Source organism: Octodon degus, unplaced genomic scaffold (genome assembly GCF_000260255.1).
Source record: "Octodon degus isolate 3935 unplaced genomic scaffold, OctDeg1.0 scaffold00114, whole genome shotgun sequence".
NCBI classification, from domain to species: Eukaryota; Metazoa; Chordata; class Mammalia; order Rodentia; family Octodontidae; genus Octodon; species Octodon degus.
The window spans coordinates 76,703-98,107 of record NW_004524690.1 but is presented as its reverse complement, the minus strand read 5'-3'; the positions used below and the strand labels follow the sequence as shown (position 1 = coordinate 98,107).

At 35.9% G+C, this 21,405-nt stretch overlaps 1 pseudogene; it reads left to right on the top strand.

Annotated features, from left to right (window-relative positions):
* The first annotated feature begins 16,200 nt into the window (after positions 1 to 16,200).
* Positions 16,201 to 16,891, top strand: LOC101575743 (annotated as a pseudogene).
* Positions 16,892 to 21,405: the final 4,514 nt, after the last annotated feature.

The window sequence follows — 21,405 nt, the reverse complement described above, 5'->3', positions numbered from 1 at the left end:
AAAAAAAAAAACCTGAAAGACTGCTCTTTTATACCTCTTATTCTCCTGTGTTTAATTGTTTGCCCTATTTGATGGGTTCTTTCCATTCTCATTCATTGATTTGTGGTCATTTTGCTCCCTCTCTAGAACATAATTTAGTAGTCTGGGTAGGTTTGGCTTTGTCATCATGAAATTCTTAAGTTGTTCTTTGCCATGGAAGTATTTCACTTCTCCATTATACTTGAAGGAGAGTTTTGCAGGGTATATCAGGCTGGGTTGCAATTTGTTTTCTTGCAAGACTTGAAGTACTTTGCTCCATGCTTTTCCTTTCTTGATGGTTTGTAAAGAGAGATCTGCCGCTATCCTGGTGGGTTTTCTTTTAAATGTGATCTGTTTCTTTAGTAGCTCTTAGTATACTGTTCCAGTGCTGAATTTCTGGGATCTTCATTATTATATGTCTGGGTGTGTTTTTAATTGGGTTGATGTTATTTGGAGTTCTATGTGCTTCATTTACCTTAATGTCAGATAGTTTCCCCATATTTGGGAAGCTTCCTACTATTATTTCCATCCATATTCTTTTCATATCATTTGTATTGACTCCTTCCTTCTTATTGATGACTATTAGTCTCACATTGTTCATCTTTGCATCATCTTGCAGGTGTTGAATTATTTTTCCTGCATCCTAGTTTATTTAAAAAGATCTTTTTTTACTTTTTCACTAGCTGCAATGGTGTCCTTAAGGTCTGAAGAAATATTCTCACTTTAATTCAAATGGTTTTGCCAGCTTGTGATTGAGGCTTTAATCTTGTGTATATCACTTTGGATATGCTTCATGCATTCTATTTTTTCCCTATATTGCTTATTCAAGGATTCCATCATTTTTATATTCTATTCTATTTTTTATCAGTGTCTTCTTTATAAACACTTAGTACTTCTTTTCATTATAGTTTTCATTTCTTTTTTTACTTCAGAAATTATTTCTGATCTAATTTCCTCTATACCTTTCTGCAGTTGTTTCTTTACATCACGCTATTATTTTAGAGATTTCAGGTGTGTCATTTCCGATTTCTTCTATGCTAGTATATTCTGTATTTGTTCTGGGTGGTCTTGGGACCTGAGACTGCATTTTGTTCCTTCTCTTCATCATTTTCTACAGCACTGACTTCTGATCTTTGGTGTAGAGCTTAGATAAAGTTATTACCTTAGCACCAGGTCTGGATCTACCAAGTTCAAACTCGTCCAGTTGGGTGTGATTTGGATCTGGTTGCTGTGTTCCACTTCTTCCTGCTGCAGTCCTTGGAGTTGAACCCTCTGTGCCACTCTGGCAAAGTGTTCTGTTCCTGAATCAGCTATGTGGGTCTTACACCTAGCCTCTTTGCAGGAAGTTCTGCTGCAGGCTCCACGCTGGGCCTGGGCTCTGGGTAGAATCAATAACTTTTCAATAAAGTCATTGTTTAGATTTATTTTAGCAAGTTAGAGAGAATACAAGAATATAAATCATTGTTAAGTGAAATTATGTATCACTTGTAATGTTTTGTTTTAATTCTAATTTGTACTTTTTGAAAAATAAAAAAATTTAAAAAATCAAAGTCTCACACAAACATAAATTACATTTTAATTTTTTTTCAGTGAGTTTGATGTTCACAAATTAACTTAGGGTAATGTATAAAGAATTTTATTTTTAGCTTGTGATATTGATTTATAGATACAAAAATGTTTTAAAAGTTATAAAAATAAAGTCAATTGTACCATTGCTAATATATTAAAAGATGACTTGGTGTGGAATTAAGATTGTTATCAGCACCTTCTTATTGGCTTTTCTTTAATTTTTAGTCATTATGAGCCTTTGAATTTACAAATGCTTTTCTTTATTTGTTTATTTTTATTTTAAAGAGAAAAAACAAAAATAGCAAGAACAAAGACAGTAACAAAGCAACATAAAACAGTAAAAATGGTACAGAATTTCAAAACAAGAATAGAAATTAATAATGGCTGGTAAATTACATGTGTGTTATCATCAAGTTTGCTGTTCAGATTACCAGATAGAGGCATGCAAGACAAATGCTTTTCCATATTCATTCAAATATTCACTTATAGTATTTATCCATATATGCATTATTTTCCATCCATTAATATGATACACTTATATAACACTCTTAATTGTATTTGAGCAAGAGGTTTTGTTTATTATACAACAGAAAATGGATGGGCATGGTAGCCCATGAATGCAATCATGACTCAGGAGGCTGAGGCAGGAGGATCATCATGAGTTCGAGATCAGCCAGCTCTACATAGTGAGTTCAAGGCCAGCCTGGACTACATAATAAAATCCTGTCTTAAAAAACAAACAAACAACCCTCCAAATTAATACAGTGAAAACCATTATTTTGTAGCTTTGTTATTAATTATTTATGTAAATTATTGGTAGAACTATGAATATTTTAAGAAGTTCTCTCATTAAATTAGTACTTATAAATGATTAAAATAAAAGACTTATTTTTTCCTTTAAAGGTCAGTATTGGACAACTTGCTCATAATGATAGTTTTGTTTAATAAATTCTTCACTATGTACACTGTTGCCATGAGTAGAATTGAAATTAGGTTCGGCTAATATTTAATAAACAATGTATGAGACAATTTTCTAATTATATATTGTCTATAGGAGAAAATTATTTCTGCAGATGATTAAATACCAGTCTTTTAGCAGACAATTTGATTTCCTGGTCATAAAGAAACAAATGATTCCAGTTGAGAATACTTCTTCATGAGTACTCATGTAAGGAAATGAGAAGTACAAAAATGCAGGAAAGAATATTCCCTGAAGGTCCCAAGTGAGCTATTCTACTATTTTCTGAAATTCAGCCAGCTCTGCTGTGATAAGGCTTAGTGCTTTACCGCTCCCATAAATATGTCCTATTGGTGATAAGCACCATGAAGTTCTTTACATCAAGCACTTCGTACTAACTCCAATAAAGCGAACCTTTTTTCCTTTTCATAATGTTGTGTCATGGAAACCTTTTTCCAGTTTATATGCTTTGTTTCATTCTAAGTCATTGTAGATTTTTCAGGTGCCATTGTTGTACTGCTTGATTTATCCCTGGGATAAAGTAAGTCTTCCTGCCTCTCTCATCATATACTATAGCTGGTCCGGATCAAAGATGTTTCAAATAAGAAAAAATGATTGAGAACCCGGGTGGCCAAAAAGGTGACACCTAAAGCAAAAAATAATGATAGTTTTCTTCTAAAGAAGTCTGGCATACAATAGGGTCCATAGAAGTAAAAAACAAACATTGTTACCATCTTGATATTTATATACAGCAAAATAACCCTGTGCTTACATTAATTTTTATATACAGAAAAAAACAAATGGTAATTTATACTCAGAATAATAGTTCTCTGGATTCTGTTTATGGCTTCATTCATAAATAATGCAACTTGAATTATAAAATAGATTTCAGTGATTCCATAGTTATTTTGTGAATGAGTCACTCCGTGGTCAAATGTTTGGTAACCATCTTTTGCTTAAGAAGACACTATGGCTTTCCTTTAATCAAACAAAATACAAGGTTTTAATCCATGTGAATTAAAAGTTTTATATGATTGTGTATCTTGAATTTTCATTTCAATCATTCCTTTTACTAAACACTTTTAATGCCTCAAATCTTGTGCATTAAGTCTAGAATAACAGAGATAATTGCATTGTTAAGAATTATGGAATCATGGTTAAAATTATACCTTTCAGTAAATCAGAACTAGACTAAAATGCTTTGACCATGACTGCTACTTTTTTTTAACCAACTTTCAAAACTGACTACTTCTCTGTCTCTTCCTCTAGCTTTATCCTCTAAGCTTAATTTATTTTACATAAGGTATCATTAGATACTTTGGAAACTTGACAGATTTTGAGTGTGGAGTCATTGTTTCCACATTATTGAAGTGGAGACAATGACTAAAATCCTGATGACTTTTGTGAAGAAAAATGATTTTCTTTATTTTGGGAAAAAATATTGATTATAATTGTAGAGGGATTAGAGAATGGGAAGAGAAGAAAAGTTGACAATTTTTTAGGAAAAGGTCAGCATAACTTGATAATTGACTGAATATAAAGGGTGAGAATAATTTGAGAAACTAACATTACTTTAGAGTATAATTTGGAAAGTGGCATCTTAATTGATGAATTAGGAATATAAAATGTATGAAGCAAAAGGTATTAAGTGGAGCTGATTTGAGCTCCAGTGTTGACATATCAGATCTGCTATGTGTAATAGGAAGGAAATACATACTCTTCACTGTTCATCCACTGAGATGTCTTTCTTCAGAATATTTTAATGAGCTTCAGAGACCATGGCTTATTTCTTTAAGGAAAACAGCTAGATTGGTGCTATGAGAGCCATGGGGGAGTATTACATTTGTTCGAGAGAACCCAGAAACTATTTGCTACTATGCACAAGAGCTTTGCTACTTCCCAGAAATGTGACTGTAGCACATAAAATCTCTCTAGTGTGGTTTTCCCACAGTATTACTAGAGGGCTACACAAATACACATCCTCAAATGTAGCTTGTGATGTGACATGTGGTAAATTATGTCACTGTACCTTTCTCATCGAAAGTCTCTCTTAGCTTTACAACAGTGTCCTCCTCCCAAGATCCTTTTTCTCCCTCTATTATTACCACCTGGGTTAAAAAAAATCTAACATGGATGCCTTGACCCATTCAGAATAGCACTTTGGTCTCCTGTACCTTTGTGACTCAGTTACTTACTTGACAACTGTATTTGGGAAGTGTTCTAGTGAATCATACGTTGCTTTAAACTCCAAGGAAGTAGCAGCCAGCCTCCCAATTTGTCTTCCCTATGGGTGTAATAGCAATGTTTTAAAATTAAAAACTAATGACTGCTATATAACAGAATAAATGCCTACTGTGGCTTCAAAGTAGCTACAAGTTAAAGCTTTGAATCCAAATATATAAACAGTTCATTGATGCCCCTGGACAGCTCCTGTCCAGCCCACAGCTCCTCTCCAGCCTCCACGTGGCCTCCCTAGCGCCCTGGCATTCTATTGGTTAGTCTCACACTGTAGCTAATATTCCTCATCTCCTGACAACTTTACTTCTTTTCCTGAGCATTCTTAAAACAATGTTTCCTCGTTTTGAGGCCTTCTACTCATATCTGAAATGCCATCCTTATACTAGAAAATATCTATCAGGTCTTTAGTTTGTACTATTAATGTTCTGGGATTTATAATGGTGTCACATCCTGATAAACCCGTTGTAAACTGAAAATGCGTTATTTATGGAAAAATGTATTTGACACATCTAATGTACTCAGCATCGTAGTGACACCCAGTCTCCATGAAATGTGCTCAGATCACTTATATTAGCTTCTCTTGGGCAAAGTCATCTAACACAATGCCCAGTTATAGTAAATGTTAATATGTGTGTCTAAAACATGCTGACAACACGTTCCACTGAGTTGCTAACAGGGATCTGGGATTCTCTGCCCCTGCTTACAGTCATGTGACTATTGTACTATCTATGCTAACCTATAAAAATATACAAATTCAAAGCGCAGTCTTTAGTGCACGTACGTCACTTAAAAATGCATTTCACTTCTGCACCCTTGTGGAACTGAAACATCTTATCAGCCTATGCTCTCTTGGTGTGCTCTGACCTCCTCTTTGGTTAGGCATTAGTATTTATTTATATCTGTGTTTCCAGGGCACACTTTGCTAACCTCTTATTTCATAGTTTCTGTCCTTTCAAACCTTAACAATATGAAGCAAAGACCTGAGAATATATTCCCTGCCTGAAGCCATTCCTACAAAGAAACTGAACTGAAGGCATACAGAATTTATACTAAAACCCTTAGTTAATATTTCTCCTCTTTGAGGTAAGTATTATGACAATAGACATTTGTCTGCACAGGAAAAGAACAGTGGGAGAGTCAGCTTAATCAAGGGAGAGATGGCTAACAGATAGTTAGAAGTACTAGCCTGGACCTCCATGGAGATAAGACTTGGAAGAATCTGTTGAGAATTAGTGTGTAAGTCTACTAATCCTTGGTAGTTAATAGAGTAATGATCGTACTTAAAATAAGAGGTAGCTTTGTATAGGTCCAGGAGAAAGCAAGTGATAATTTAAAAAATAGCAATGGATGGGAGGAACTCAAACTAAAAGAGTTAATGAACCACTAAGAGCAACAAAATGTAATATTGTAGTAGCTGAACACAAAGTAGGAAATATGTGACAGTTTTAAGGATTAGAAAGATCTGGGCATGATGACAGTAACAATGTTGAAGGACAAGGAAGCAGCACTGTAAAAAGATGAAGGAAAAGTACATGGAAGTAGCATGAGAAAAAAATCAGTAATGTGAAAGTGGGGGCAGAGCCCAGATACACAACATGAGATTTGGAAAGGACAAGCAGACCGGAAAGATGCAAGATCAGGTGAAGAGATGAAAAGGGCTGGGAGGGAACCTGAGCTCACTTTTGATGTGGCAGGAAGTGGGTTGTCTGCCGAGTGTTCTCTCAGCAGCTTGAGAGAAAGTCTGGGGAGAGTCGTGGGCCATCTGCCCTAGAGAAGAGACGGGCCAGTCCACAGGACCCACATTCTGCGTTGATGACTATCAGGTGGCCTCGGGCACTGAGATGTTTCCCTAAAGAAATTAAAAGATGAAAAAGTCATGCTCACAGACCGCTGTGGAAGTGTATACCAAGTCATTTCTTTTTATCTACCTTTATCTTTTAATAATGAAGAGAACAAAAGCTTTTATTTCTGAATTGCCACAGCCTTTGCCCCTGAAAATCTCTATGCTCTGCAGAATTATGTAAGGCTTTAGTCAAACATCTGCTTTTTATTTGTCTTTGTTTATTTAAGTCTCTGCTTTATTATTTTATAAACAGTAGCACAGATAACGAAATTATGGATGGTTATTTTTGTTGGAGGGGAGTTTTAAACAGTGCTCAGCAAGAATAAAACCTTTTAGCTGTTAAGAAAAGTTTCAAGTTCTCCTCTTTTGAGAAAAGACTGAATAATTTTAATTTAGGAGCACAATACATGTTTTCTTTTTTTAAATTATAAATGGCAGCGCTGGAAGGCTACTGAAAGCAGTGGAGGCATTAGCGCTGGAACGTTATTGCTTGTATTACAAAAAGAACAGCTTCTCGTTGACACCCGGTAGAACACGTGACTGTTAAGGCGTTGTGGTGGCTTTTGATGATGCTTAGAGACTGAGAATGACCCTACTGGGTCCTCAGACAGATTTACCCGCATAACAATTTCAAGATATGCCACGGACTTCTTTAGGGGTATATGGCTTCTCTTAGACTTACACTTTCCACAAGGAAAGTTGTTTTCTAATACTTCCTCGTCGTTACCTTCATCTCAGTCTTTTGAAGAATATGGAATAAATTCCCCAATTGATGGATTTAGGAGAGGGACTAACATGGATTGCTGAGCTTTTTGTTCCCACTTTTTCCCTAGGGACTTGTCCACTGGTTTATGATGTAAATTTTGACAAGTGAGGCCAAGACACAGGATGGCCTGAAGTTTTTTTTTTTTTATTGTTTGTTTGTTTGTTTTTGTATTATACCACAGACTAAATGAAAACATAGGTCTAATGTGAGGATCAAGATTTTAAAAAATTAAAAAGACTATTATTTCCACACATGAATGATAACTTCAAATTCAAGTTCGTTCACCAATAAAGGAGGCATTTTGCTTTTATGTGTTGACAAGTTAATTTTCTAAATGATGATAGGACCCATGTGAGCTTTGTGTTCAGTTGAGGATTGAGATCAGTTAATGTGCTTCACCAGAAAAATATCCAGATGACAAAGCAGACAGCTGATGTGTGCATACTTCAAGTAATGTCTACTCAGGAAATCTGTAAACTTTACCCTGAATTTTGCTCTTATTTCTATTATGTATCATTTCATTTCTAAAAGTTTTCATTTCCATGATCAGTCACTAATTTAATGGTGGTATATAACAGGTGTCAATACATATTTTAGGAAAGAAAGAAATGGAATTCAAAAGATCTTTAAGAAAAAAATTTAGTTCTTTTTCCTGTAATATTTAAAATAATCAAGAGCTGGCCAAAAAGTTCAGTGGATTAAAGTGACTGCAAGCAAGTACAGGGGCTGGGGGTTTGATCTCCGGGCCTGCCATGCCAGCCCTGCCCCCGGGGTGCACTGAGACAGCAATTGAGACTGGGTGTGGTGGCTCTCACCTGTAATGCCCAACTCTTGGGAGGCTATAAACAGTGGATCACTATGAGTCTGATCTAGTAGTGAGACTCTGGACACCATGTAGACCCTTCCCTAAAATACAAAAAACAAAACAAACAAAAAAAAAAGGCATCAAATGTTAAACATGATATCATGACACTAAGTATTTGGATGTTCCTCTTGACAATATGTCATGTTTGGAATGATAAGGCGTGTGTTATGACTAAATGGCTTTAGAACTATTACGTGTGAATCTAAATTTACAAATGATCATTCTGATTAGACACAGTGATCAAGAAGAGGCAGGGATTAAAAACTATACCATTAATAGCCGAAAGAAGAGAAATGGCATGTGAATCAGAATCATAAGGAAAAACCACAGTAACTCCCAGCTTGGCTTTGTGACAAGTTAATGCTATCCCCAGATGTAACAAGATATTTCATACTCTAGGCTTTATTCAAGTTTAGAACTATAAGTTAATCATAGAAATGGCAGATAAAATCATAGAAATGGTGGATAAAATTGGAAACAAAACTCTAAAAAGAGCATGCAATGATTTAAAAAGTAAACTGATTCAAGGTCCAGCCAGATACCTCAGCAGACTAAAGCACCTGCTTAGACAAACCCAGGGACTGAGATTCTATCCTTAGCATGCTATTGAAGCCCTTCCCCCAGGTGCATGGAAATGGTGCATGGGACTGGATGTGGTGGAACCCACCTGTAATCCCAGTGCTTGGGAGACTGAAAAAAGAAGGATCACTATGAGTCCGATCTGTGTAGTGAGACCCTATAGACACTGTACCAAAATACATAAAATAAAAATACTGATTCAAATAATAATGTTCTTGAGTTTGAAGCTATGTAGTTTAAAATCTTCAAGGAACTAGCAGGCTGTGTAGAAGAAGCTGCATACACCCATGCACACACATGGTAATGAATAATCACAATTTGTGTTTTTGCCAGGTATCTCAAGCCAAAAAATGTCAGTTTGAAAACTAATGTAGTAAGGATTCTGGGAAAAATTTTTCACCTTACTCACTTCTGAAGCCATTAGCTAACACAAGTCACCTCTCAAGCTAAAGTTTGTATAATGCAAATATTGTAATCAGTTAATATTAAATTTCATGGTATATAATTGTAATATACACTAAAGCAGAGCCTTTCTTAAAATCAAAATGGGAAGTTGGGAATTGAAGATTTAATATGACCAAAATTTATTGAAGTTATGGAACTTTATTATGTTGTCTTAAGTGCGAAAATATATTACATAATGTGGGCCTTCACTATTCAGGTAGTTAGGACATCCTTTTTATATTTGAGTATAATGTTATAATGAAACTAAATATGGAAGAGCCAAATTTTTAAAATATACATGTGAGTAATCTATTATTACAGTAGATGCTCTTGTATTACTTTTCAGCATTGTTTGGGTGGGATTGTTTTAATTTTATCATGAGAAGATCATTTACATCCCATGTGTATTTTAAAAGCTCTTTGAATAATAAATACAGTTGTTTTCATTTAACAATGGAACACAGAGTAATTCACTTTTGCTGATAAGTTCATTGAAGTGAATTTATTAAAATTCATTGAAATCAATTTATCAATGTTGGGAAAGAGATGAATATAATCAAGTGTTCTTATGCAACAACATAGAAAATCACTACTGTCCTAGACAATTAGTTTAGTGTTTTTTTTTATCACTAAAATACAACAAATCAGTTAAAGTTCATTTTTCTTTTTTTCTGTATTTTTAGGGAAGGGTCTACAGGGTGCTTAGGACCTCACTACTAGATTGGACTTGTAGTCAACAAAATATTCCAATATATTCCAGTAGTCCATTATAGTTGTGGGTTTTCTGTAAGACTGGCAATGTCAGAAGTTGTTCACCTGAGCCTTTTACAGCTCAGCATATCAATATGAATATACTTTTTATACCTCAATTTGATACTTTTCTGCTGGATGCTTAAGACCAAGATGAAACAGACCTATATAAAAAGAAATGTAACTTTTATATCTGATAAGGTCAGTCAAATCCCCTCAGAATTTATCCTGAAACCTGTGCTGCAGTTTTTATATCCTTTGTCAGTGTCAGACATGTGGATGATTCACAGCCATTGCTTGACCAACTTGCTTTCTATGAAAGCCTGAGAGAATGTTTTTCCTCCATGTGACTCTCCTTATACATTCTACATCATCAATCACTTTCCTCTGTGGCCCCAAAATCTCCTTGATCAGAAAATTTGGGACACACTGAGTTACATGGTGTTACTGTATAGGATTTCCTCTGTCTGGAGTCTACACTGATCTTTAAAGGGTAGGGTCAAAATGTTGATTATATTTGCAGCCTTCTTTTTCTCTAATTTTTGGTCTGCAAATTTAGGTTGTTAACCCTTGAGAAGTGAAGTTTATTATTATTATCCTACAACATAGGTAGTTGAGCTTAACCTCACTATCTGTCTCAATATCAAACATGTGAGGCATGACATGGGACAGATATTTTCCATCAAGTAGTGATATACTGAACTTTAAATCCCTCCTGAATACGAAGAAAAAAATTAAAAACTATTTTAAAAATAGGTATAAGAGTCACATATTTTCACACAGAAATTTAGAAATCTAACCATATGCAGCCTTGTAGCAGGAAAGTCCTGTGACTTTTTTTTTTTTGTCTCTTGTTTTCATTTATTACCCTTTTTTAAACAAACATTTACTTGAGAGACAGTATGGCAGTAATTGGTATGTCATCACAAGCAGTATGTATTTACAAGACCAGAATGACAGACATTCCAGACATGACCCTATCATTACACATTGCTATCTTCAGTGCAGTTGCTTAGTTCACAAGTATCAGCATATATAGTTAGATAGGATGATAATCCTACCAATTACTTGCTAGTTTCCAAAACATTCTGAAGATTCTCAGGATCATTGCCTTATCCATCTTGTGCATATAAATGTATGGCTTAGCCCCTGTCATGTTTCCTATGCTTTCTTCATTGTCTAATCTCAAATTCTCAATTTCCTTTTAATTGTGTTATACCTTTCTCTTTTTATTTCTTCTTTTGAGTTCGTATACTAGGGAGACTATATGATATTTTCACATGTGAGTCAGGTTTTTATTTCACTCATCAGTATATCTTCAAGTGGTATCCACAAAAATATAAAGGCTCTGAGTTTACCATTCTTTATAGCTGAGTAATACTCCATTGTATGAAAGTACCACATCTTTTTCAGTCATTCGTCAGGTAATAGACATCTTGGTTGTTTCCAAGATTTAGCTCTCACAAATACTGCTGCTATAAACATAAGTACACATATAATACCATAATATCATGTTTGATTTTCCTCCGGGAAAGTTCCCAGTAGGGGAATAGCTGGATTGAATGGGATTTCCAGTCCTAGTTTTTAAGGAGTCTCCACACTGATTTCCATAATGGTTGCACCAGTCTACATTCCCAAGAGCAGTGGAAAAGGGTTCCTTTTTCCCCACAGCCTCTGCAACATTTGTTGTTGGTTGATTTCTTCATGATAGCCATTCCTTCTGGGGGTGAGATGATATCTCAAGGTTGTTTTAATTTGCATTTCACAGGTGGCTAGTGATGTGGAGCATTTTTTCATATATTTACTCACTTCTTTAATTTCATCCTCTGAGAAATGTGTGTTCATCTCCGATGCCCATTTCTGGATTGGGTCTTTAAATTTTGGGGCCCTAATGGTTTTTAGTTCTTTATAAATTCTAGAGAGCAGACCTTTGTCTAAGTGTTCTTAGTCAAGATTTTTTCCAAATTTATGGGTTATCTTTTGATTTTATTGGTAATTTCTTTTGACGTGCAAAAACTTCTCAATAAGAGGAGGTCCCAGTTGTTAACTTTGTCCAATATTACCCATGTGATTAGATTTTTGTTCATGAACTCTTTGCCTATCCCTCTGCTTTCAAAAGTTCCTCCTACTTTCTCTTCCAGGAGATTTAGTGTTTCTGCTTTAATGTTTAGAATTTTAATCCATTTTGACTTTAGCTTCATGCATAATGATAAACCTGGGTCAACTTTTAGTTTTTGGCATGTAGAGAGCCAGTTTATACAGTATCATTTGTTAAAGAGGCTATCTTTCTTTCAGTGAGCATGTTTGGCCCCTTTGTTAAAGATCAGGTGACTAAGTGTGTTTGTAGAGGTTTCTGCAACTTCGAATCTATTCCACTGATCTACAGGTGTATTTTGTTGCCAGTACCATACTGATTTTATCACAGTAGCCTTGTAGTATAATTTCAAGTCAGGAATTGTAATGACTCCTGTTTTGTCTTTGTTGCCCTGGATTGCCTTTGATATTCTAGGTCATTTCTGGTTCATCATAAATTTTAGGAACGATTTCTCTATGTCTGGGAGGTATGTTGGTGGTAGTTTGATAGGATTGCATTAAATCTGTACAGGAATTTTGGGAGTATGGCCATTTTCACAATGTTTGTTCTTCCTATCCATGAGCAGGAAATATCCTTCCATTTTCTGAAATCCTCTATGATCTCTTTTTTAAGAGTACTGAAATTTCCCTTGAAAAGGTCTTTGACTCTGTAATGAGATTAATTCCAAGGTATTTCATTCTCCGTGTTGCTATTGTAAAAGGTACTTTTTACTAATTTCCTTCTCAGTGTGTTTGTGATCTGTGTAAAGTAATGCTACTGACTTATGTGTATTGACTTTGTATCCTGCTATGCTACAGAATTTGTGCATCAATTCAAGTAGCTATTGATAATCTTTGGAATTTTCACTTGCTCTGTGGTAATTATATCCTCTAATTCCTTATTTCTTGCATATGAATTTTTTCTTTCCTCTTTTTGATGAGGTAGCTAGGGGCTTATCAATTTTATTTAATCTTTCAAAGAACCAGCTTTTTGATTTGTTAAATCTTTTTTTTTTTTTTTTTTTTGCAGAACCGGTGATGTAACTCAGAGCCTTGTGCTTGCCAGGCAAATGCTTATCTTACTGAGCTGTCTCCCTGACCCCTTGATTTGTTAATTATTTTAACTATTTTCTTCATCTTAATTGAATTTATTTCTGCTCTACTCTTTATGATTTCTTCCTGTCTTTGGCCTCTGGGTTTGGTTTGCTCTTCCTTTTCTATATGTTGGAGGTACAATATTAGGGTGTTTATTTCTTCCCATTCTGTTTTCCTAATTTGTGAGTTCATGCTATAAATTTCCTTCTAAGTACTCCTTTCTTCATATCCCATAAATTCCGGTAAGTTGTGCTTGTATTTTCATTGAATTGTATATATTGTTCAATTTCTTATTTAGTTTCATCTGTGAACCATTGGTTGCTGAGTAGAGTGTTGTTTAATTTACATGCATTTATGGGGGTTTTCTGGTTTCTTTTGCCATTTATTTCCTGTTTCATTGCACTGTGGTCAGATAATATGAAGGGAATAATTTCTGTTTTCTTGCATATACTTAAGCATGACCTATGGACTAGTATGTGTCCTATTTTAGAAAATGACCCATGTGCAGCTGGAAAAAAGTGTATATTCAGCTGTGGTTGGCTGGAACACTCTGTATATGCCCACCAAGTCTATTTTTCCAGCTCTGGTTCAGTTCTGCTACTTCTTTGCTAATTTTTTGTCTGCTTGACCTATCTTTTAGTGACAAGGTGGTGTTGACGTATCTTGTTAAGATTGTAGTATTGGATATTAGATTTTTCATGTCCATTAAGATTTGTCTTACATAGTTGGGTGCTCCTATGTTTGGTGCATACATATTTATGACTGTTACCTCTTTTTCTTGAGTTTTTCCCTTAACCAGTATGTAGTGACCTTCTTTATTTCATTTGGTCATTGTTGGTTTGAAGTTGAGACTGTCTGAGAACAGGATTGTTAACACTGCTTTTTTCTGAGTTGCTTGGTTGTGTAGTATTGTTTTCCATCCAATGACTTGCAGCCTATGAATTTCTTCATAAGTTAAATGTGTTTCTTATATATAGCATAGTGTTGGATTTTGTTTCCTAATCCACTGTGCCAGTCTATCTCTTTTTATGGGTGAATTGAGTCCATTTACATTGATGGCTATAATTGAGATGTATTGATTTAGGATCAACATGTTATTTACCTGATGTTTTTTACTCCTTTTTCTCCTGTGTTTAGCTGTTTGCTATATTTAGTGGGTACCTTCTGTTCTCATTCATGGAGTTCTAATCATTTTTGTCCCTCTCTAGAATATCTTCTGCTGTCTGTGTAGGGTTGGCTTTGACATCATGAAATTCTTTAGTTGTTCTTTGTCATGGAAGTATTTCACTTCTCCATCAAACTTGAAAGAGAGTTTTGCAGGGTATAGTAGTCTGGGCTGGAATTTGTTTTCATAGAGGATTTGAAGTACTCTGCTCCATGCTCTTCTTGCCTGCATGGTTTGTGAAGAGAAGTTGGCTGTAATTCTGATGGGTTTTCCTTTGAATGTGATCTGTTTCTTTTCTCTAATGACTTTCCATACATTATTCTTGTGCTTGATTTTTGGGCTCTTCACTATTATATGTCTCTGTGTGTTTTTAATTGGCTTGAAGTTTTTTGGAGTTCTTTATGCTTCAGTTACTGGAATGTCAGATAGTTTCCTCATATTTGGGAAGTTTACTGCTATTATTTCTGCCCATATTCTTTTTATATCATTTGTATTGACTCCTGTTCATCAATGCCTGGTAGACTCACATTGTTCATCTTTGAGTCATCTTGCAGGTTATGAATTATTTTTTCATGCATCCTAGTTGTTTTTAAGAGAACTTTTCTTTCTTGTCACTAGCTACGATGGCATCTTCAAGATCTGAAACTCTATTTTCATTTTCACTCAAATGATTCTGCAAGCTTGTGTTGAGATTTTAAATTCCTCTATATCTCTTTGTCTCTACTTCATGAGATTTCTTTCTTTCTTGTATTGCTCATTCAAAGAATCCATTGTTTTTCTAATCTCCTCTATTTTTTATTAGTGTCTTCTTGAGAAGCTGTTATTAATTCTCTTACTACAAAGATTATTTCTGATCTCATTTCCTCTATATGTTTCTATATTTGATTCTTTACATCAGACGCTATTAATATAGAGATTTCTTTTTTTATTTCAGCGGTTATTTCTTTTTTTTTTCCAGAGGTTATTTCTGATTTTAGCTCCGGTATACTTTTCTGTGGTTGTGTCTTTACTTTAGACACTATTGATTCAGACATTTCAGCTGTGTGATTACCAATTTGTTCTGTGCTAGTGTCCTCTGCACTTGTTCTTGGTGGTCTTGGGGCCTGAGATTCTATTTTGCTCCTTGTCTTTGTCATTTTGTAGATCACTGTCCTCTATCCTTCGGCGCAGAGCTTTGGTGCAACACTAACTGGGCCTGGCGATGGGTCCCGAGAGCACGCTGGAAGTTTTCACTCATGTGGCAGACTTGGGTTGGCTCCGGAGGCATGGAGAAGTCCCAAGAGCACGGTGGAAGATCTCACTCACTGGGCAGGCCGGGGCTTGTTCCAAGGAGGTCCAGTGGGTGCAGCGGAGCGTGGATGTTCTCCCATACACTCGCCATGCCTCTCAATTTACATATTTAAAAATGTTTAATTATTTGATACAATGTAAAATTATATTAGAGAATAAAAAAGTGCTACAGGCATTAATATGCTTTGCAAAGGGTGGATATTTTCTTCCCATCCTATAGGCTATTAATATTTTATTTTCTGTAATATCATGTATGCCACATTTCCAGATATCATTTTTAAGAAGTATTAAGTGCATATTGATAAATTATTATTGAGTTGCTGGTGTTTTGGGGGCTTCACATCAAGGCTTCATATATGCTAGGCAAACACTTTACAAATGAGCCACATTGCTAGGCTAGTGAAATGAAATTTATGGGAGACCTTTTTGAGAGGATTAATTTGAAAATAATTGGTAAAGTTTTGGCAGAGTGCATTTCTCCTGTAATCAATGATCTATTTATTAGTAACGAGATGCACATTTCTGCTCATTCTATCAGCCAGTGGAGATGCCAAAAGGGAAGAAAGCCAAGGGCAAGAAGGTGGCCCCGGCCCCTTCTGTCAGGAAGAAGTAGGAAGCCAAGAAGGTGGTAAATCTCCTGTTTGAGAAGAGGTCAAACAATTTTGATATTTGACAGGACATCCAGCCCAAGGGAGACCTCATCAGCTTTGTTAAATGGTCCTGCTACATCCAGCTGCAGTGACAGAGGACCATCCTATACAAGCAGCTGAAGATGCCCCCTGCAATTAACCAGTTCACCCAGGCCTTGGACCACCAAAAAGCTACCCAGCTGCTTAAGCTTGCCCACAAGTACAGACAAGAGACCAAGCAAGAGAAGATGCAGAGGCTGTTGGCCCAGACAAAGAAGAAAGCTCCTGGCAAAGAGGATGTCCCCACTAAGAGGTCATGGGCCCTCAGCGCGTGTCAATGCTGTCACCACTCTGGTAGAGAACAAGAAGGCTCAGCTCGTGGTGATTGCACATGACATGGACCTCAGTGATCTGGTCTTGCTCTTGCCAGCCCTGTGTCGCAAGATGGGGGTCCCTTACTGCATCATCAAGAGGAAGGCCAGGCTGGGGCATCTGGTACCACTGTTGCCTTTACACAAGTCAACTTGGAAGACAAAGACACTCTGGCTATGCTGGTGGAGGCCATCAGGACCAAGTACAATGACAATGAGATCCATTGTCACTGGGGAGGTAACGTTCTGGGTCCAAAGTTTGTGGCTTGTACTGTCAAGCAGAGAAAGCAAAGGCTGAAGAGCTTGCCACTAAACTGGGCTAAGTGTATTCCTGAGTTTTCTGTACATAAAAAACAATAAATTGCCCATAATAGAGTGTAAAAGAAAGATGCACAATTCTGTAAATTATTTTGTCCCCAAGAGAACCTTAAATTTTTCATGCATTTATTAGAAATTAATTCTGATTAGAAATGGGTTGTATAGTTCAAAATATTGTAAAACTATATAGCAATTTTCATGAATTTCAGTTTTATTAATTTACTTTTAAAGTTATGATTATATAAAACATAGGAAACCTCGTACAAGTATATCTTTAATGCTATAGTTTCACAAAAGAAAAAAATCATATTTCTTTCTTTATAGAAATGAAGCTTAAGCATGGAACTTAAGCAGGGAACTCATGCTTAATCCAAAAAGTAACTTTTTGTCAATACATGGTCTTATTGAAAAGCACAATATATTGTCTACATTTGGCATACTGACAGAGGTTGGATAAGAATATATTAAGGTCAGGGATATAGCTCAGTGGTACAGTACCTGCCTGGAAAGCATGAGGTTGTGATTTTGATTCCCAGAAGAAAAACAACTCAAAAAATCAAGACTATATTAACTTGCTTGGAAGGGTTTTTCTTCCAGGAATCTATTTTTACTGATTACAGATATTTATCAAAATTCAGAGTACAACTTGGTATGCTCATGTTCCTTACAGGTATTTTCTACCACTGATATTGTCTTTTCAATATAAAAACAAGAATGTATTAACTATTTTAATTAAATTATTTGAGAATTTGAACAATTTATACATAACAAATATCAATTTATGTTTTTCCTTTCATATATAATGTGTCAGTTTTCAAGCACTTTGGCCTTCTGCATTTATAATAAAACTTTAATAAATTAGGGCCAGCCAGATAGCTCTGTGGACCAAGCACTTGTGTAGGCAAGTGCAGGAGCCAGGGTTTGATCCTTCGCACTGCATGCCCACCGGCCCTGCCCCTGGGTACGTTGAGCCGGTGATGGCATCCTGGCATGGTGGCACACGCCTGTAATTCCAGCTCTAGGGAGACAGAAAATATGAGGATCACTATGAGTCTGAGTATGTAGTGAGATTGCACAGACACAAAAAAACTTAAAAAAGTTAATATTTAAAATGTCTGATTTTCCATATATATATTTTTAATTTATTCAAAAATAAGAAAATGCTTCTAATTTCTCAAAAAGATAGCAGATTCAACTTATTTAAATCTTTAAGCTGAATTATCAGTATTAGTTTTCTCATCTTTTGTTTTAGGTGAAAATAATCCTATGACTGCAAAAAATATGAGAACTTTCTGATATATTCTGTTTTGTTTGGTTTTGTTTTTCTTTTTGAGAAAGAGTCTCACTATGCAGTTGAGGTTGGCCTTGAGCTCACTTGGTAGCCCAGGCTGGTCTTGAATTCACAAGGACCTTCCTGCCTCAGCCTCCTGAGTGCTTGGATTATATGCATGGCCACCATGTAATTTTATAACTTCACAATAATAAGGCCATGGGGGCCTGATTTTTTTAAATTCTTTGTATGTTGCAGAGAGAAAGCCTTTGTCTGAGAGACAGTTGACTATAATTTTTTCCCAATGTGTTCATTTTGTTTTTTCTGAATGTGTTCATCTCTGTTGGAGATTGCTTTTAAGTGCAGAAACTTTTCAAAAAGATGAGATCCCAGTGGTTGATTCTTTGAAATATTTCCTGTGCAGTTTGGTTTTTGTCCATGAACTCTCTATGTACCCCTATGTCGTTAAGATTTCTACCTCATTTTCCTCCAGAGAATTTAGTGTTTCTGTTTTAATATTTAAATCTTTGATCCATTTTGATTGTAGCTTTGTGCATGGTGATAAGATGGGTCTAGTTTTAGCCTTCAGAATATGAAAAGCCAGTTTTTTCAGCACCATCTATTAAAGAGGCTATTTTTCTTCCAGTGAACCTGTTTGGAACCTTTATTAAAGATAAAGTGGCTGAATATGTTTGTAGTTATGTCTGTATCTTCTAATCTGTTCCACTGATACTCGGTCTGTCTCTATGGCAGTACCATGAAGATTTTATCACAGCAGCTTTATAGTATAATTTTAGGTCAGGGATTGTGGTCCCTCCTACCTTTGTTTTGTTTTACAGAATTACTTTTGATATTCTGGGTCTCTTCTGTTAACAAATGAATTTAAGGAAAGATTTTTCTAGTTCTAGATATACTAATGCTATTTTAATCAGGATTGCATTGAATCTGTATTGCAATTTTGGGAGAATGGTCATGGGCATCTGAGATGAATATACTCTTCTCAGAGGAAGAAATAAAAATGGCAAGTAAATATATGAAAAAATGTTCAACATCATTGGTCATTCAAGAAATGCAAATTAAAGCAACACTGAGATTTCATCTCACCCCAGAAACAATGGCTATCATCAAGAAGTCAGCCAATAACAAATGTTGTAGAGACTATGGAGAAAAACAAACACTTCTGCATTTTTGGTGGGAGTATAGACTGGTAATGACCATGGAAATCAGTGTGGAGATCCTTAAAAATCTTGGATTGGAGAGCCCATTCAAGCCAGCTATTTCCCTCCAGGTCGTTTCTCCAGAAGAAATATAAACCTCGTACCACAGTGATATATGTGCACCCATGTTTATAACAAAACAATTTGTCATAGTTAAATCCTTCAAACAACCCAGATGCCCATCAACTGAAGAAAAGATAAGGAAGCTTTTACACAATAGAGTATTATTCAGCTATAAAACAGGATAAATTTGAGTCTTTTGTCAATAAATGTATGCAACTAGAGAATATACTCTTAAGTGAAATAAACCAGACCCTCATGTGCAAACATTGTATTGGTTTTTTTTTTTTGTAATGTGAGAACCTGAAAGTTGAAAATGGAATTTCACCAGCAATTTTGGAGTATGGTCATGGGCATCTGAGATGAACATACTCTTTTCAGGGGAAGAAATCAAAATGGCAAGTAAATATATAAAAAAATGTTCAAAATCATTGTTCCTTCCATAAATGCAAATTAAAATAGCAATGAGATTACATCTCACTCCAGAAAGAATAGATTCTGGAAAACGGAATGTGCTTATTCAAAATGAAAGAATTACTGAGTTGAGAAGAAGAGCAGGATAGAGATTGGGGGAAAGAGATTTATCAATATATCTAAGCAGGATGTTGTGGAGGACTGTACTGTACATTTCTGCTGGTCTACGGAAGGAGGCAGTTAATGCTTTAACTTGTTTAATTTATTTTTTCAATTGATTCTCCTTTTTTTCTTCTTAATTTCTTATATATTTCTTCCTTTTTTCTTTCTTCTTCCAATTTTACATGCACATGTGGTAATATGAATAACTGGCCAGAAGACAGCACTGTATTACAACAAATGTTGTGAAATTCATTTTACTTTGTTAAGTGAAATTCTATGTCACTTGTAATTTTTTCTGTTTTAATTCTAATTTGAGCTCTCTTCAAAAATAATAATCATAGTAATAATAATAACAACAATAATAATAATAATAATAATAATGCTGTAGACTTAAGTGCGGGCTTACAAATAATAGATTGTTATTTTACCAAAGTTATAAAGGATTTCTAATCATCATAAATGGCTCTGAAATAATTTAAGCCACTCATGAATGAAACATTTATTTCATAAAATTCTTGGGCACTTTGCGAATGTAAACAATGATAACCTTAATTGAGATCTCATGTATCTCTTAATGCCTCATTTTTTAATAACCCTCAAACAATCAAGAGGGTGTTTGTGTTTGCCAGATTTCTTCTGAGGCCATGTCTCTGAATTCTCCATTGAGAATCTGTGCTCTAGAAAACATGACATTGTAAAGTCTTTGAAAATAAAATCTTCTACAATTTAAGAATATCTTCTCAATGACCTTGAAGCTATCTTCTTTGAAAAAGCTATATTCTGAGCAACTACATTAAAAACAGCAAAGTGGCCCAGACCCAGTCCTAGCCCAGGTCCGGTGAGTGTGCGGAGAGCATCCTGCTACCCTGCGCCGGTGGGACCAGTCCCAGCCCAGGAGCAGAGTGGGCCGGACCTTCTCCCAGCCCCTTGGGCCGCCCCCCACCACCCCGAAGTGCCTCCCCCACCTCGCCCGGTGAGTAGGATTTTCTGCTGAGTTCCGGGAGCCCCTAGACCCAGTCCTAGCCCAGGTCCCGTGAGTGTGTGTGGAGAGCTTCCTCTTCCTCCTACTTCACCTTGCCCCATCCAGGCACAGCTCAGGCCTGGCATACAAGCCTGAGGTGTAATCCTGCAGCTGCAATCCCTGCAGGGAAGAGTGTAGAGCATAGATCCAACCAGCTAGTCCAGGAGCAGAACATCTTGCTACAGGGGCACAACAGGTTCACCCTTAAGGGCAACAGTGGGAAGGATTGAGCACAGCAGCCAGACCCAAGCCAGACGCAGCTGGATAAGTCCAAACTTTGTAGAGCTGCA